This window comes from Papio anubis, chromosome 15 (assembly GCF_008728515.1).
Source record: "Papio anubis isolate 15944 chromosome 15, Panubis1.0, whole genome shotgun sequence".
In the NCBI taxonomy this organism is placed as follows: Eukaryota; Metazoa; Chordata; class Mammalia; order Primates; family Cercopithecidae; genus Papio; species Papio anubis.
Window position 1 is genome coordinate 1,603,425 of NC_044990.1, and position 17,508 is coordinate 1,620,932.

The 17,508-nt window shown below is 42.7% G+C and overlaps 1 pseudogene; it reads left to right on the plus strand.

Moving 5' to 3' along the window:
• Positions 1 to 91: 91 nt before the first annotated feature.
• LOC110742234 overlaps positions 92 to 17,508 on the plus strand; it is a 37,796-nt pseudogene continuing 20,379 nt past the window's right edge.

Below are 17,508 nucleotides of genomic sequence, written 5' to 3' on the forward strand. Positions count from 1 at the left end.
GGGCCGCCCTCCTCTCTGGGTCAAAGGTCATCGCAAGGGCAGGGGGAACTTCCTGTTCCCTGGCTCTCCCCACTTACTTCCTGATAACCTGGCAGAGCTCTCCGGCGGGCGTCGGGGCTGGGGGGAGGCCTGGCAACTTTAGGGAGCTTCCCGAAGGTGTGCCAGGTTGGGGGCTGGGTGCGGCGGGTGGCAGCCTCTGCCACAGCGGGAGTGGAAGAGTGGACCTGCAGGCCGGGCATGAGGAGGTGGAGCGGCGCCCGCCTTGTGCCTGGGATCATCGGCCTGCTGGGGAGGAGGGCAGCCGCGTGTCAGGTGACCAGCGCCATGTCCGTAAGGGTAAACTGAGGCTGGAGCCGAACCGGGAACGAAGACACAAGGCAAATGGCAGTGAGAATAGCTTTTATTAGGGCTTGCGGGCGAGGTTCCTGGGTCCAAAGGCGTGGGCCGGGGAAGTCGCGCTGAGGGAGGAGGGTAGGGGCTTCTTACAGCCCAAGAGGCAGGGAAGCTGGTTGTGCAAACAGGGCCTGGGGGGTCTTGAAACTACTAGGGCAGGAGTTGAGTAAGGGTCACGAGGAAGGGGTCTTTGGAAACTTAACCGAAACTGCTGTTTACCAACTTATAGAATGCAGGTGAGCTGCAGGTCATGGGGCAGTGTGGCTGCCCAGCTGGAACCTCTGATGTATGTAAGTCTGAGGGTGTGTTCAAAGAGGGAGGGAAGTCTCGAAACAAAGGGCCCGCTACTCCGAGTGGCGCCGCCATGTCGGGTCCGGGTCCCTGCCTAACAATGTCCAGCCAGGTGGTGGGCAGTGAGCCTCTGTACATCATGGCAGAACCGGCCAGGCCTGACAGTCCGAAGGGTTCCTCTGAGACGGAGACCGGAGCCTCCTGTGGCCCTGGCCCCTGGTCCAGCTCCCACCCGCTGCTTCCCAGGCCACAAGGAAGAGGAGGCTGGGCATGGCGAACAGGGCGGTGGGAAGCTGGTGCTCAGCTCCCTGCCCAAGGGCCTCTGCCTGGTCTGTGGGGACGTGGCCTCCGGCTACCACTACAGTGTGGCATCCTGTGAGAACTGCAAAGCCCTCTTCAAGAGGACCATCCAGGGGAGCATCGAGTACAGCTGTCCGGCATCCAACAAGTGTGAGATCACCAAGCGGAGACACAAGGCTTGCCAGGCCTGCCGCTTCATCAAGTGCCTGCGGGAGTGCGCCTGGACCGCGTCCAGGGTGAGTGGCAGAAGTACAAGCAGCGGCCAGAGGTGGATCTGCTGCCCTTTCCGGGCCTCTTCCCTGCTGGGCCCCTGGCAGTTGCTGGAGGCCCCCAGAAGACAGCCCCAGTCAATGTGCTGGTGTCTCATCTGCTGGTGGTTGAGCCTGAGAAGCTCTATGCCATGCCCGACCCTGCTGGTCCTGATGGGCACCTCCCAGCTGTGGCTACCCTCTGTGACCTCTTTGACTGAGAGATCGTGGTCACCATCAGCTGGGCCAAGAGCATCCCGGGCTTCTCATTGCTGTCGCTGTCTGACCAGATGTCAGGACTGCAGAGCGTGTGGATGGAGTTGCTGGTGCCGGGTGTGGCCCAGCTCTCACTGCCACTGCAGGATGAGCTGGCTTTCGCTGAGGACTTAGTCCTGGATGAAGAGGGGGCACGGGCAGCTGGACTGGGGGAACGGGGGTCTGCCCTGCTGCAACTGGTGCGGAGGCTGCAGGCCCTGCGGCTGGAGGGAGAGGAGTACGTTCTACTGAAGGCACTGGCCCTTGCCAGTTCAAGCTGCGTGCACATCGAAGATGCCGAGGCTGTGGAGCAGCTGCCGGAAGCTCTGCACGAGGCCCTGCTGGAGTACGAAGCTGGCCGGGCTGGCACCGGAGAGGGTGCTGAGCCGCGCCGGGCAGGCAGGCCGCTGCTCACGCTACCGCTCCTCCGCCAGACAGCAGGCAAAGTGCTGGCCCATTTCTATGGGGTGAAGCTGGAGGTCAAGGTGCCCGTGCACAAGCTGTTCTTGGAGATGCTCGAGGCCATGATGGACTGAGCAAGAGGTGGGATTGGTGGGGGCTCTGGCAGGACCTGCCTAGTGTGGGGTCAGCCCCAAGGACAGGGGCGGAGCTGGGGCCTGGGCAGTGCCACAACCTGCTGGCAGGGCCAGGGCAATGCCATCAGCCCCTGGGAGCAGGCCCCACTCCCTCCCCTCCCCCCTCCTAGGGGCTGTCAGAAGCTGGGAACGTGTCCAGGCTCTGGGCACAGTGCTGCCCCTTGCAAGCCATAACGTGCCCCCAGAGCGTAGGGGGCCTTGCAGAAGCCATAGGGGGCTGCAGGGGATGTGTAGGAGGCAGAAGCCTATCTCAGGGAGGGAAGGGGATGGAGGCTACAGTCTCCCAGTGGGTGATGCTTTTGTTGCTGCTTAATCCTACCCCCTCTTCAAAGCAGAGTGGGACTTGGAGAGCAAAGGCCCATGCTCCCTTTGCTCCTCCTCTCATCATTTGCATTGGGCATTAGTGCCCCCCCTTGAAGCAATAACTCCAAGCAGGCTCCAGCCCCTGGACCCCTGGGGTGGCCAAGTCTTCCCCATCAGCTCCCACCCAGCCTCCTCAGGGGATAGGAGAGCACTGCCTCTATGTCCTGCAGAGCAATAACACTATATTTATTTTTGGGTTTGACCCGGGAGGCACAGGGACATGGGGCAAGCCAGGGCCCAGAGCCCTTGGCTGTACAGAGACTGTATTTTAATGTGTATTTGCTGCAAGGAGAAACCGCTTTTGGTTTTGAACATTTAATGAGAAAAATATAAATATACTGTCGAGCTCAAAAAAAAAAATTGTGGAATGCATGATTGACAATATATTTTTTATTTTTATTTTTTCAAGTAATACCAGTACTGTTTAACTATAGCCAGCACTGGCTAAAATTTTTATATTTTTCAGAGTTGAAGTTGGTGAAAACATTCGTGATTTAAACACCAGATCCTGAAAGGGGTTAAATCTACTTTGAAATGAATCTGCAATCAGTATTTCAAAGCTTTTCTGGTAATTTTAGTGATCTTATTTGATTAGACTTTTTCAGAAGTAGTAAATAAGGAATTTTAATAGGTTTTTATTAATGCACAGATAAATAGAAGTACAGTGAGGTCTATAGCCATTTTACTAAAATAGCTTAAAAGTTTGTAAAAAAGGCCGGGCGCGGTGGCTCACACCTGTAATCCCAGCACTTTGGGAGGCCGAGACGGGCGGATCATGAGGTCAGGAGATCGAGACCATCCTGGCTAACACGGTGAAACTCCGTCTCCGCTAAAAATACAAAAAACTAGCTGGGTGTGGTGGCGGCGCCTGTAGTCCCAGGTACTCGGGAGGCTGAGGCAGGAGAATGGCGTAAACCTGGGAGGCGGAGCTTGCAGTGAGTGGAGATCGCGCCATAGCACTCCAGCCTGGGGACAGAGCGAGACTCTGTCTCAAAAAAAAAAAAAAAAAAGTTTGTAAAAAAATGAATCTTTGTTATTACTTAATATGTTAGCTAGGAACCCATCAAGCTTATATTTGCTGGACTTACAAATTATTTTAAATGCATTTATCTTTTTTGACACTACTCAGTGGAATGTGTAAGCTAGCTAATGCTTGTTTTCTGATTTGAAGCACTTTTAAATCTTATCCTGCTCCCTAAAAACAAACGGTTTTGATCACAAGGGGAAATGTAAGATTGTTAATCCTGTTTCTCCGAAGGGCTCCTGTTAACTGCACATAAATATGAAATGTGTTTTCCCACTGTCGCACAGAATGCAACATTTCATGGGCGAAACCTGACCAAAACCAGCAATATCGACGATGCTCACAGATTCTAGTCAAAATTCAAACTTCAGAGTGGTAAAGAAACAGGTTGTTCCCTCGTCGGGGTGCAAAAATTCTTAAGACTTCTGTTTGAAATTGCTCAATGACTAGGAGAAGATGGAGTCGTTTACCAAAATTATTTTTCCACCATATCAAAGTAAACAATTCATAGGGTCAGGCCTACAATGAATAGGTATGGTGGTTCACAGAATTTTGAAAATACAGTTAAAGGGAAGTGATGTACATTCTGGGGGCATTAGGGTAGGGAGATGAATCAAAAAATACCCCTAGTAATACTTTATATTTAATACTGCAAAAGCTTTACAAATGGAAACCACGCAATTACCTGCCTTAGTTCTTTTGTCATGAAAACAATCACTTTGTTGGTTGTATTGTAGCTATTACTTATACAGCAACACTTCTTCAATTAGCAGTCTAAACATTTTATAAACAGAAATCTTGGACCAATTGATAATATTCCTGACTGTATTAATATTTTAGTGCTATAAAATACTATGTGAATCTCTTAAAAATCTGACATTTTATGGTCTGTATTAGACATACTGTTTTTATAATGTTTTACTTCTGCCTTAAGATTTAGGTTTTTAAAATGTATTTTTGCCCTGAGTTAAGTGTTAATTTGATGCAAACTCTGCTTTTAAAATCATCATTTACTGGGTTCTAACAAATTAAAAATTAAACTTGAAAAATAAAAAGAATAATACTATTTCTCAGGTGGAGAAACATTCCATCTTTCCAAGATGTTCGTCCTTAGTGTTCTGATGGTATAATAGTTGAATATTTTAATATTCTATTCTGTCATTGGCCTGGATCCTGCTTATGAATGTGGTGGTCGTTATAAGGAAAACTTGGGACTGTAACATCCCCCCAAACTGGGAAGGCATCGAGAGACCAAAGAATAATTTGGGCAAGTTCAGCTTGACGAATAGGTGAGTTTACTAGGACTTACATACTGGACATTCCTGAGCAGCTCTAGAGTCACCCTGCCTCCCATCTCTAAGCTGCCTTTAAGCTAGTGTTCTGACTGTTTGCCTACTCTATGTGCACAATGACAGTGTTTTCTTTGATATGTTCTCAGGCGTGCCCCGGGATGTTTGGGTTCTCAGGGATCCCTGCTCCTCAGCTAGGCACTATGGCCTTGGCTCCCTGCTCAGCCTTCAGGATCCAGGCAACACACATGCACTCTGAAGTAACCTGGTGGGGCACACAGCACACTACAGTTGTCGATATTGCTAGTTTTGGTCAGGTTTCCCCCATGAAATGTTGCATTCTGTGAGACAGTGGGAGGTGAGTACTACCAATGACCGAATCCAGAGGTTCAGATTAGCTACTAATTTGGGTTAGAGCATTAATAATCAACTACCATTGCTATTACATAAAGATATACTGGTTCCTGCCCTTTGACAACTTACTGCCTGGAAGAGGAGATAGCATTTATAAAAAAACTTACTGAAGTGACTTAGTGATTGTTCAGGAGATGGGAAGAACATTCAAGGAATATATTTAACAGACTTGTAGTGTTTTCTTTGGGTAAGAAATTTGCCATTTTAAGTCTAAAAGAGAAATGAGAGTGTCTTCTTGCTTGACATTAAATTTGGTTTACTAGTAAAATCAATGAAGAAACTCAATATGAATGGTTTCCAGCATGTAAGTGATGAGCATTTCTAAAGAATAGAAGTTAGTTTTTAGGATCTTGGTAGAAATAATGTTGTAGATGGACTTGGGAGGCTGAGACAACAGGATGGCTTGCGACTAGGAGTTCAAGACCAGCCTGGACAACATAGTGAGCCCCTGTCTCTAAAAAATAGAAAAAAATTATCCAGTCATGGTAGTACATGCCTGTAATCCTAGCGACTTGGGAGGTTGAGGTGGCAGGATCACTAGAGCCCAGAACTGGAGGCTGCAGTGAGCCACCATTATGCCATAACACTCCATCCTAAGCAACAGAGTGAGATTCCATCTCGAAGCTGCAGGCAGGGGAAAGAGTGTTGGATATAAAAGATAAGTTCCTAGGCTGGCCTCCAAGGGCTCATTTAATCTTTCTACCAGTTACTTATAGAAACTTTTGATTTTCCCCCTATTTAATATACTACTGGAGCTAAATCTCATTCATGTAGAACCTACTCATGTGGCTTACAGATCATAGGAACTAGTTATCTTGCATCTTAAATTCTTTTTTTGAGCAAATTGTACTATAAAATATACATCTATAGAGGAAAGAAGTTAATTTGGTGTTTGTTCATTTGAACTGAAAGTGAAACTAGAAGAACAACCCCCTTCTTGTATTGCGAAAACTGCATTCTCTTGTGTATGATAAAAAGGAAATGCAGAATGCATAGGGACAATGACTCGCCTCTCCCCAGCTCAAATGGTTAAGTGTGCATCGGAAAGGAATTTGTTGGCTGGGCGTCGTGGCTCATGCCTGTAATCCCAGCACTTTGGGAGGCCAATGTGGGTGTATCACCTGAGGTCAGGAGTTCAAGACCAGCCTGGCCAACATGGTGAAACCCCATCTCTACTAAAAATGCAAAAATTGGCTGGGCGTGGTGATGGGCACCTGTAATCCCAGCTACTCGGGAGGCTGAGGCGGGAGAATCACTTGAACCCAAGAGGCGGAGGTTGCAGTGAGCCCATACACTCCAGTCTGGGCAACGAGCAAAACTCCGTCTCAAAAAAAAAAAAAAGAAAGAAATTTGTTGTTGTCAGGGCAGCTGCTGTTGTCCAGCCAAATGAGACACTTGAAGATTCTTGAGATTCTTGAAGGAGCCAGCTTACTTTTTAAAATGAAAAAATCTTAATTCTAAAACTGAAGTGAGTTGGCAAGGAAGCATTGAAGTTTTATGTATTCTATCAAACAGTATCAAATGACTGTATTCTAGTGAGGAAAATAGCACCCAAATTTATATAATAATTTCCTCTAATGAAGGTACTGTTTGAATATGCTACACTTGCATGAGTCTAAAGAATGCTCCCAATTAAGTACAAGAATAGCAAAATATGGAAACATAAATTTAGCAGTTGTTTGCTGTCGTTTTCCCACCACCTCAAGTAATGCTGGAAATATAGTAGGCATTCAGTAATTTTTTTTATTGACCGATTGAATGAGTTACTCTGTTCCATGATTCCCACGTCTTGTTCCACACTAAGTTCTTACCACTGCTGCAGAGGATGTAGTCATAGGCCCTGCTGGTTAACCTAGAGTCGACAGGCAGTATAGCTTAACAGAAAGAGTGTTGGTGTTGTGTAGAACTGGATTCAAATTCAGATTCCGCCACACTAACCGTTCCCCACCTATAAAGTGAGGGCTAGTACATGCATCTCAAGGATTAAATGAGGTAATCTGAGGAAGCGTTGGGCATAGTGCTTGGAATATAATACATATTTAATAAATGCTTGCAACTGTTAGCAAGTGTAAAAGCAGAGTGATGATCCTAATGATGATGGAAAAGACATAGGTCAGTCAGTGACCCCTAAGTAGAAGATAACCGAGACAATGAAGTTATTCTACTGGTGTGATTGCTCTGTAAATGTGGCTGGTTAAGGCTGACAACTGATTGTTTCCCAGTATCAGATGATCTAGGCCAAAATACTTAATATCTAGCAGTCAGTGTGTGGTTAGACACATTTCTGCACATAAAGGCTCAGAAACAGATTCAGAAAAAGCAAAATAGATAAAATAAGGCTCACAGAAGAGTAAATGAGCTATTTGTTGATGTGCTTTAGTGGGCTTGGCAAGAGTGAATAAAGCGGTAAGCTGGAGGATAGATCATAGGCAATCTATGCCTCTAACCCAGAAATTGTGTTCCTAGAAATTTGTTTTAAGGAAATATTACAGATATGCACAAAAGTGTAACTATAAGGATATTTGTCATTATAGTATTTAAAAGAGAAAATATATAAATGATCAAAATATTCAACAGTCGGGGATTGTGATACATCTATATATAAAATGGGATACTGATGCAAGCATTCAGTGAAAAAAGTAGATTACCAAACCATACGATCCTCATTTATTTTACTTTATTTTATTTATTTATTTATTTGAGACAGAGTCTCACTCTGTGGCCCAGGCTGGAGTGCAGTGGCGCAATCTCGGCTCACTGCAAGCTCCACCTCCTGGGTTCACACCATTCTCCTGCCTCAGCCTCCCGAGTAGCTGGGACTACAGGCCCCCACCACCATGCCCAGCTACTTTTTTTTGTATTTTTAGTAGAGATGGGGTTTCACCATGTTAGCCAGGATGGTCTCGATCTCCTGACCTAGTGATTCGCCCGCCTTGGCCTCCCAAAGTGCTGGGATTACAGGCGTGAGCCACCGCGCCTGGCCGATCCTCATTTATTTTAAAAAGCGAGATCACACAGAAAAAAAATAAGAAAGATCAAAAATGTTGTTAAAAATAACTGAAGAATAAAAATATAGGGAAAAAGGTAGCCAAGGGATAGATATCGTTATTCATTTTCTTTTTGCAACTTTATTAAGGTACAATTTGTGTGCAATAAACTGCACATATTTAAGGTATATAACTTGACTAGTTTTGACAAATATATACACCCATGAAACTGCCAGTTATAATTTTGAACATTTTTGTGATCCTCCAAAGTTCCCTTGTGTCCTTTTGCAATACACAAACACACACACACACACACACACACACACACACAGAGACATTACGCAGGCAACCATTGATCTGCTGTTACAATAGATTAGTTTGCATCTTTTAGAGTTGTACGTAACTGAAATCACACACTATGTACTCCTTTGCATCTGGCTTTGACTCAGCATAATGATTTGAGATTCATCCATGCTGTTACATGTACTAGTAACACATTTGTATTACTGAGTAGTATACAGTTGTATGAATGTGTCACATTTTTGTACCTATTCACCTGTTAGTAGACATTTGGGTTGTTTCCCAAATTACAACCCACATTTGGCTATTACAAAGAAAGCTGCCATTAACTTTTGTGTGCAAATCTTTGCGTGGACATGTATTATCTCTTGGGTGAATATCCAGGAATGAAATGACTATGTTGAATAATAGATATATTTTTAACTTTATAAGAAGCCATCAAACTGTTGGTCCAAGGTGGTTGTACCATTTTACGTTCCCAGCAACAGTAACTGGTGGGAATATGATTCATTCTCAAAAGATGATCTGAAGTTTCAAAAGTAAATAAGTTATTGAAACATGTAATATGATGGTGGTAATTAGCCAACATGATAATACCTTACTCATAGGGTCGGTTGTGAGGATTACATGCACTAATGCATAAAAAGCATTTCAGCACAGAGGAAGTACTCAGTATTCATTAGCAGTTTTATGGTCATTCTGTAAATTTAACTTCTTTGGTTGTTAACAGTAGTACGTTAGTGACTAATTTTGATAGACTAAAAATAAACAGGCTAGTCTTTAAAAACCAGAGTCGTATATTGTACAAAAAACATTCACATTCATAAAAATACCCTGAAACAAAATACAAATTTATTTTTTTCTTTCCAATAGAGGGGCCATGATTACCTGGCATTGTTGTAAAACAGAAGTTAAGCTTGCCATTATTGTAGTTATAATTTTTAATATAATTTTTGCAGTTATCTCTCAGTAACTTTTTATTATATGCTATTGTGAGTGTCAAGGTCTGAAAAATACATGATCAATTCAGGATTGGTTATAACTTTTTAAAGAAGGATATTTACATTGACTTGTTCTTACTTAAAATGTCTTTATTATACAGACACGTCACCTTCGCTTTGGGATGTGGAATTTGCTAAGCAGTTAGCCACAGTAAATGAACAACCCCTTCAGAATGGGTTTGAAGAGCTGATCCAGTGGACAAAAGAGGGGGAACAGTGGGAGTTCCCAATTAACAATGAAGCAGGTAAGTGTTAATTTCAGGGGTTATAAAATTTATTGATTGAAATTATTTCTGCCAGATACTCACTTTCAGAGTGTAGATACTTACATGAATTTCAAAACACTTTGTAGATATCTTCATGGTGTCCTAAAATAAATCTGACAAGGTTTTTTTAAAAAGATGTTAGAATTTCACTTAGTTTTAGATGCTTGGTAAGGAAAATGAAGAAGTAAAACTATATGGCAAAAATGCATCATGAATTTCTATAACATAAAAGGACTGAGAACTGCAAATGATTGCAATTTTCTAATCGCTCAACAGGATATTACTTGGTGAATCTTCTATATATTAAATAAGGGGTATGAAATTATACTTTAATTTTGGAGAACGTTACAACTCTTAAAGTCTCACGCTGGTGTCCTTTAGTCATAAAACCATTGCATTAATGAGGTGCAGGGAACCTGTATGAGCCACTCAAAGCAAAAACATTAGTAGGCTTTTGAAATCTTTGCCCACATAATATAGATGCTTTGAACTGGCAACAGAATATCATCTACTGGGTAGTTTTTGGAGATGTTACCCCTTCCTAAATCAAAAGGAAAACAGTATTACTATGCTATATATTTTTTATGATACCAATGTTGTCATCAGTTAAACATTTTAATTGAATTTATAGGAGTATTTTGAATTAGAAAAGATTGATGTACTTTTAGGGTAAGATTAGCTAGAAGTTGGAAGAGGCTGAATAAGTCTTAGGAAAATGTAGTCCATATTTTAACCTTCATAATGTTGTGGTATCATTGTAGTATCTTAATTTTTGATCATCTTTAATTTGCTGGATTAATAAGTGGAACAGAAGTTTAAATATCAGAAATATTTAATCTTACATGTCAATAATATAATTAATATTAAGTGTTTCTTTTTATAGGAAAACTTTAGAGAATTACAGATTCTTTTAGCAAATTCTTAATATTTCATATATTCATATTTTTGTTTTTGTTTTTTGAGACGAATTCTCCCTCTGTCTCCCAGGCTGGAGTGCAGTGGCATGATCTCGGCTCACTGCAACCTCTGCCTCCCAGGTTCAAGCAATTCTCATCCCCCAGCCGAGTAGCTGGGATTACAGGTGTGCATCACCACACCCAGCTAATTTTTGTATTTTTAGTAGAGAAGGGGTTTCACAGTGTTGGCCAGGCTGGTCTCAAACTCCTGACCTCAGGTAATCCACCTGCCTTGGCCTCCCAAAGTGCTGGGATTACAGGTGTGAACCACCATACCTGGCCTGTATATTCATATTGTACCTGCAATAATATAGCATACTATGTTTCATGTATTACATAATGTATGTATTGCTTAAAGTATGGTTTCTGTATTCTGGAAGGTATCACGGTAAGGTAAAAAGGCCAATGCATTTTTAAGTTGTACCAATCCGAGTACCAGCTCTGTCCATTATTGGCCATTTGCCTTTGAGGAAATTATTTAAGCTCCTGGGCCTCAGTTTCCTCTTCTGCAAAATAATATCTGATATTAAGGAAAGATTTGGTCTACTCTTACAACATGTTTGGATTTCATTATTTGAAGAAACTTGGATGTTCCAAGTCCTCATGGTTAAAAAGTTGATTTGAAAACCCAGTATTAGGCCAGGCACGGTGGCTCATGCCTGTAATCCTAGTTACTTGGGAGGCTGAGGCAGGAGAATCAGTTGAACCCGGGAGGCAGAGGTTGCGGCCAAGATTGCGCCACTGGACTCCAGCCAGGGTTACAGAGTGAAACTCTGTCTCAAGAAAAAAATAAATAAATAAATAAAAAAGGAAGAAAAAAAAATAACAGTATTGAGGTATAATGATATGACTTTATTCAGGAGAGTCAGTGAAGCATAGTGGTTAGAAGTTCAAGACCCTGAGTGAGTTACAGAATTGGTCTCTTCAAGCCTCACTTCCTTCATCTCTAAAATGATGGGAATAATAATAATAGGACTCATTATATGAGGTTGGTGTGAGGAGTAAGTGAGGTTAAGAAGTAAAGCATCATCACCATCATCATCCCTGTTTCTACAGCAACAACATTGTGAGGGGGTTTGCTTCTGTAACTATTTTCTGTTGTATACTGTAACATTTTATTTTTCAAAATTTTACTTTGTACTGTAACATTTTAAATCTTAGACTATTAACAAGGATAGAATGTATTATCTGGGAACCACCAAATAGTGTGCTAGGAAAGCACCAACTCGTGGTATATTGTCATCAGCAGTGAAACACTTAAGTGCATCAAAATTGTAAGTGATCAAACTCCAATGGAATTTATCTTAAATTTGACCTGGTTTCTGAGAAAATTTAATTTATAAGACAGGAGAGAAACATCTTTTTTTTGGTCAGGTTGAGGAGATAAATGTGACAATTATCCACATGACACTGTGCATATTATCGATATTTCAGTGTTGGAAAAGGAGGTAGTGGGTAACTCATTTCCAGCTCCTTAAGGCAATTGTTATCTGAAGTAAAAACAGGAAAGGACTGTGGAAACTGTCACTTTTTTTTTTTTTTTTTTTTTTTTTTTTTTTGAGACGGAGTCTCGCTCTGTCGCCCAGGCTGGAGTGTAGTGGCTGGATGTCAGCTCACTGCAAGCTCCGCCTCTTGGGTTCAAGCGATTCTCCTGCCTAAACCTCCTCAGTAGCTGGGATTACAGGTGTCCATCACCACGCCCAGCTAATTTTTTGTATTTTTTTTTTTAAAGTAGAGAAGGGGTTTCACCACATAGTCTAGGCTGTTCTCGAACTCCTGACCTCAGGTAATCCACCTCCTCAGCCTCCCAAAGTGCTGAGATTACAGGCGTGAGCCACCGCACCTGGCCAAGAAAGGTACTTTGGACAGTGCCAAAGTCGAGGATTTGGCTTGTGATTTACTGCAGTTGCCATACTGCAGTTTCCACACTGCAGTTTCCACACTGTGGCCTTAGAACAGTTTTATCCAGTCCTGAAACCCCAGTGCCTTGGAAACATCAGGACAGGTCAGAAGGACAGTAAGTCCTCAAGGCGTCAGCCTCTGCTCCTCCCCACGGATTGAGGGGTAAGTATTCCAGGCTCTCTGCAGGACCATATCCAGGATGTGGACACCAAGTCCTGCTAGGGCCTGCTTCCAAAAGAGTTGATCCCAGCCATGAAACTGCCCTGATGCCTTCATCCTGTATCAGCCTCGTGAGTAGCCAGTAGCTGGGACCACAGGTGTGCACCACCACACCTGCCTAATTTTTTTTGTTGAGACGGGTTTCGTCATGTTGCCCAGGCTGGTCTGGAACTCCTGAGCTCAACCGATGTGCCTGCCTCGGTCTCCCAAAGTGCCAGGATTACAGGCGTGAGCCACCATGCTCAGCCCAATTTGTGATCTTTTATGCATTGTTTCTCTCATGTAGCATGTTTTCAAGGTTTATCCAACTTGCAGTGTATTAATGCTGAATAATACTCCATTGTGTAGGTTCACTGTATTTTTATTTTTAAAATTTTATTTTTAATTGGCACACAACAAATATTTGTACATATTTATGGGGTACAGATAGTATGTTGTTACATGCATAGAACGTGTAATGACCAATCGGGGTATTAAAGGTATCTGCCACTTTGAGTATTTGTTATTTCTATATGTTGGGAACATTTCAAGTCCTCTCGTAGAGCTATTTTGAAATACACAATACATTGTTGTTAACTGTAGTCACCCTACTCTGCTATAGAACATTAGAACTTATTCCTTCTGTCTAACTGTATTAACCAACCACTCTTCCCTGCCAACTTACGCACACTTCCCAGCCTCTGGTATCTGGTATTTTTGTAGAGATGGGGTTTTGCCATTTTGGCCCCACTGGTCTTGAACCCCAGACCTCAGGTGATCCGCCTACTTCAGCCTCCCAAAGTGCTGGGATTACAAGCATGAGCCACCATGCCTGGCCTTTTTTTAAATGTTTATTCCACATTGTGTCAGTCCTCACATGTCTCCTGGGGTCCATCTGACATGTAATCTGTTGGTTTCCCAGCAGTGATAATTTCATGTAAAATCCTCAATCTGACCTGAAATAGTTTCTGTTTTCTTGTTGATTATCTTTACATCAATATTAACCATTTTGATATACTGAGATATAATTCAGTTGGGTTATGACTGAGCCAATAGTTCCATTTTTATATACAAATAGACATGCCTAAATCTAGTTTATTTTTTGTGTGCACATTTTATTTAATTAATTTTTAACATTTGTTTTAGGTTCGGGGTACATGTGCAGGTTTGTTATATGTGTAAATTTTGTGTCATGGGGGTTTGATGCACAGATTATTTTGTCACTCAGGTAATAAGCATAGTACCCGATAGGTAGCTTTTTGAGACTCACCCTCCTCCCAGCCTCCAGCCCTCAAGTAGGCCCCAATGTCTGTTGTTCCCATATTTGTGCCCATGTGTACTCAATGTTTAACTCCTACTTATAAGTGAGAACATGAAGTATTTGGTTTCCTGTTCCTGTGTTAATTTGCTTAGAATAATTTTTAAGCTGGAGCTGGATGGCCTCCAGCTCCATCTGTATTGCTGCAAAGGACATGATCTTGTTTTTATTTTATGGCTGCATAATATTCCATGGTATATGTGTGCCACATTTTTTTTATTAAGTTCACCATTGATGGGCACCTAGGTCAGTTCTGTGTCTTTGCTATTGTGAATAGTGCTGCGATGAACATATGTGTGCGTGTGTCTTCACAGTAGAGTGATACTTACATTCCTGTGGGTACATACTCAGTAATAGGATTGCTGGTGCTGCGATGAACATATGTGTGCATGTGTCTTCACAGTAGAATGATGTTTACCTTCCTGTGGGTACATACTCAGTAATAGGATTGCTGGTGCTGCGATGAACATATGTGTGCATGTGTCTTCACGGTAGAATGATATTTACGTTCCTTTGGGTACATACTCAGTGATAGGATTGCTGGTGCTGCGATGAACATATGTGTGCATGTGTCTTCACAGTAGAGTGATACTTACATTCCTGTGGGTACGTACTCAGTAATAGGATTGCTGGTGCTGCGATGAACATATGTGTGCGTGTGTCTTCACAGTAGAATGATGTTTACCTTCCTGTGGGTACATACTCAGTAATAGGATTGCTGGGTTTCAGGGTAATTCTCAAGTTCTTTGAGAAATCACCAAACTGCTTTCCATAATGGCTGAGCTAATCTACATACCCACCAGTAGTGTATAACCATTCCCTTTCCTCTGCAACTTTGCCAGCATCTATTTTTCGGCATTTTAATAATAGCCATTCTGACTAGTATGAGATGGTATCTCATTGTAGTTCTGAATTGCATTTCTCTAGGATGAGTGATGTTGAGCATTTTTTCATGTTTGTTAGCTGTGTGTATGTCTTTTGAGAAGTGTCTGTTCATGTCCTTTGGCCCCCCCCCACCCCATTTTTTCTTAGTGGGGTTGTTTTTTGCTTGTAAATTTGAGTTCCTTATAGATTCTAGATATCAGACCCTTGTCAGATGCATAATTTGTAAATATTTTTTCTCATTCTGTAGGCTGTCTGTTTAGTCTGTTGATAGTTTCTTTTGCTGTGCAGAAGCTCTTTAATTAGGTCCCACTCGTCTGGTTTTGTTTTTGTTGCAATTGCTTTTGGCATCTTCATCATGAAATCTTCACAAGGGCCTATGTCAGGATGGTATTTCCTAGGTTATCTTCCAGGGATTTTAGAGTTTTAGGTTTTACATTTAAGTCTTTTATCCATCATGGGTTGATTTTTGTTTGTGGTGAAAGGAAGGGGTCCAGTTTCCATCTTCTGCATATGGCTAGTCAGTTATCCCAGCGCCATTGGTTGAGTAGGAAGTCCTTTCTCCATTGCTTGTTTTTATTGGCTTTGTCGAAGATCAGATGGTTGTAGCTGTGCAGCTTCGTTTCTGGGTTCTCTAACCTGTTCCGTTGGCCTGTGCGTCTGTTTTTTCACCAGTGCCATGATGTTGTGCTCGCTGTAGCCTTGTAGATGGTTTGAAGACGGGTGGTGTGGCATCTCCAGCTTCATTCTTTTCATGTAGGATTGCTTTGGCTATCCTCCACATAGCTAGTCAATCACAAGTTGTGCTAATTTTTTCTGCTGTTTCTCCAATCTGTCTCTCCTCTCGATTCTTACTACCACCCTGGTTTTTCAGGCCCTCGGCATCTCTCACCTAAGCTGTGTCGTAGCCGCCTAACGGATCCCTGACGCTTCAGTGTTGCCCTCTGTCCTCACCCCTGAAAGACAGGCTACCAAAAACAGAATTATCGTGAGACTTCCCTTCTTAAAATCCCTTTTTGCCTCTCTATTGCCTATTAAATAATGTCTGTACTTCTTAATCTACTGTACAGGCATCTCCTGTTACTCTCTGCTCTACGTCTGTTACTGCAGTAATAGGTAAATGTTTATAATTTCCCCTGAAGTCCCTCTGCTGTTCAATACTTCCAAGTATTTGTTCATTGTGATCTTTTTCTCTGAAACTCCCTCACCACTTTTTCCCCTGGTTTATTATTTACTGTCCTTCACGCCCAAGCTCAAGCATCATCTTTTTCAGAAAATCTACCTTGAAGTTCCAGAGTGGACCAGTGGCCCCTTTTAATGCTCCCCATCGTGTTGATCTCCATCTTTTCACTTTAAACACTTTTAAACCTGCTTCCTGAGTGTGAAGTCTGTTACAATGTAAAGACTTGTATTTTCGATGTCTTTTTTTTCTCTTTATGGTTTTCTGTTGCCTCCTGCTTATGGCAGTTTGACTCTTCAACTCTTCGTTAAATTTTAGAAATAGCCCGTGTTTGTCTAAACTTTAACTTTGGGTGTCCTGAGAGACCAGAATTGAGATGAGTTGCCTGGTTTCTGCATGGTTCTGGAAGGAGTGCCAGTCGGGAACCATTCTAGTTTGATTTATTGGTTTGCGGTTTCTTGGACTGTGAGTATGGTATAAATTCAAATTCCAGCATAAGAGTAAAGCTGGTTAGAAAACATTAGGGAAGACTCTAAATTATTAATGTTTTCAAATCCACTGCCTGCAGACTGATTTGCTTATTGGTTCACTTGTCATATCCTTCCAACTTTGTCTTTTCTACTAAATATGTAGCCCTTTTTGGTGCCTGGATTTTTTTTTTTTTTTTTTGGTTGAGACAGTCTCGCTTTGTCGCCCAGACTGGAGTGCAGTGGCCGGATCTCAGCTCACTGCAAGCTCCGCCTCCCAGGTTTACGCCATTCTCCTGCCTCAGCCTCCCGAGTAGCTGGGACTACAGGCACCGCCACCACGCCCGGCTAGGTTTTTGTATTTTTTAGTAGAGACGGGGTTTCACCGTGTCAGCCAGGATGGTCTCGATCTCCTGACCTTGTGATCCGCCCGTCTCGGCCTCCCAAAGTGCTGGGATTACAGGCTTGAGCCACTGCGCCCGGCGGTGCCTGGATTTATATGGAGGTCTCAGACTCAGTTCCCGACTTTGTCAGGTTCAAATCCTATTAGTCAGTTAACCAGAAAGATTCTAGATCCGCAGCATTGCTGAGCAGATTCCCAGGAATGTGTCAGAGCATTTCAAAATCCCCTATTGACATCTCATTCCTAGCTTTTTAAAAAAGAAAGTATTTTGATTTTCCTATTGATTGCCCCAATTCCTATTTACTACCTCAGGCAGGCACAATGTTAACTAACAAAGCTCTAGGTTTTTGGTTTTGGCACACTTCCAGGGCTTCTCTGGCTTCTGTGTTGACTGATGACTTTAGTTTCACCTCTAGATTGTGTGTGCATGTGTGTAATCATTTTGTACTTCCTTCACAGTTTGTGAGTTCAGAAA